Consider the following 1,920-nt stretch of genomic DNA (forward strand, 5'->3'; position numbering starts at 1 on the left):
CGCTGTCATTGTCATGTCATTTGCTTGCGTGTTGCATCTTATCATGTCATCATGTGCATTCCATCATCATGTTTTAAAACTTGCATTCGTTCGGGTTCTCCGAGTTTCTCTCCGTTGTCCGTTCTGAGCCCAACCACACTTACACGCGCCCGCGGCATGTCCGAAATAGTATTTTATAAGTGGCCGGAAAATGTTCTCGGAATGGGATGAGAGTTGACGTGTGATCTTATTATAGTGTAGATAGACCGCCTGTCGAGTTTCATCGCATTCGGAGATCGTTTGATACCCCAACGGATAACTATAGCGGCAGTATAGCCGGTCTAACGTCGGACATTTTCGGTCTCCGGAAACCGTGTCGGGCTGCATCTCTCCCCTCTTCTCTCAGACCTACCCGCTCTTCACAATCCGCCAGACCCAACCTAACCTCTCTCGTCAGCCCGCGGCCCTCCTCGCGCGAGTCCGAAAGTTGTCCCGGACCCGACCCGGACAGTCGTCACCGTTGGATCCGGATCATCCCCAAACGTCTACAAAACATCTCCGTTTTGTTTATTAGGCTACCTAACCTACTCATCTCACACCATCCAATTTTTATCGGGGGGACCAAATAGTCTAACATCTAATCCCCTACCTATATAACCAGACAAAACCCTAAAATTTAGGAGCCTTGTCCCCTCGATCCCTCTCGGCCGCCGCCACTATTCCCCTCGAGATTCAGATCCACCCACTCTCCCTCGTTTTCCCCAGCGAGCCAACCAGCACAGCGCAACGCCCCTCCTTCTCCTGCAACACTGCCTCGTCCTCCCCTGCGTCTCATCACCATGGGGCTCCCGCTCGGGAGGAGCACCTGAGCACGCCCGGAGCCGCATCGACCATAGCCAGGCCATGCCCTGCTTCCTTCTCTATCCCTCTGGTTCTCCCTCTCCCTCCGGTCTCAAAACTGCCTTGTTGTCTCTGTTTACGCACGATGCCATGGGGGCACTGCCTCCTCTTCTGGTTCGCCACCAGGCCATTGCTTCCCTTCCTCGCTAGCCTCCGACGGCGCCGGCCACCTCTCCGAGCAGAGCCGCCGGACTAGCAGGTCCTCATCTCGCGTCCCTCCCTTCCCTCCTGCTCTGTTTGTCTCCCCCTCCCTTATTTTCTCAGCTCTCTCTCTCTATTCGTCGACAGGACCCGCAGCATCATCCATGGCTGCCGCCCAGAGTCGTTCCCGCCGCGCCGCTGTTCCTTCGCCAAGTCTCTCGCCAGCCGGAGCTCGCCCAAGCTCCATGGTGCCACCGCCGCCGTCCTGCTTCGTCTGGTATCCTTCGAGCAGCACCACCAGGGGCCTTGCGTCGTCGAGCACCACCAGGACCAGCCCTGGTGCCACTCCGACCGCCCGAGCACCTCCTCCTCCTTCTCCAGGTCTTTGCCTCGCCGCGACTCCCTCTGAACCTCTCCGTCCTGGCCCCCTCCGCCGCATGGAGCCCTGCCTCGCTGGATCCCTGCCGCCTCCGTCCTACTGCTATGTTTTCTTTCTGAGGGAGACGAGCACCTCGACCCAAGCCCGCGCGTCCTCTGCCTTGGTCCGGGTCGTTCCCCTTCTGTTCGTGCCGCCGACGAGGTTCCCGACGACCCAGCCACCGCCGTCTTCCCGGAGCCCCAAGTTCCCTCGCCGTCCCCTGCATCGCGCCAGACGCCGCCCTCGACTGCTGCAGAGCCGCCTTGTCCCGCCGCGCAGAACCGCTGATGTCTGCCTCGTCAGATCGTGCGAGAGGAGCCCGGTCCAGCCGCGCGTTGACTGCGCTGGCCAGCTGCGTGGGCCGGCCTTCTCTCCCGCCGCGGCCCAGCACCGCTTCCGCTGCGATGCCCGGCTCTGTGAGGCCCAATGTGAGGAAGCCCATTTTCGGTTGCTCCTGTAGAGCCCAGTTCGGGCCAGTTTTG

Source organism: Triticum aestivum, chromosome 3A, assembly GCF_018294505.1.
Source record: "Triticum aestivum cultivar Chinese Spring chromosome 3A, IWGSC CS RefSeq v2.1, whole genome shotgun sequence".
Taxonomy (NCBI): domain Eukaryota; kingdom Viridiplantae; phylum Streptophyta; class Magnoliopsida; order Poales; family Poaceae; genus Triticum; species Triticum aestivum.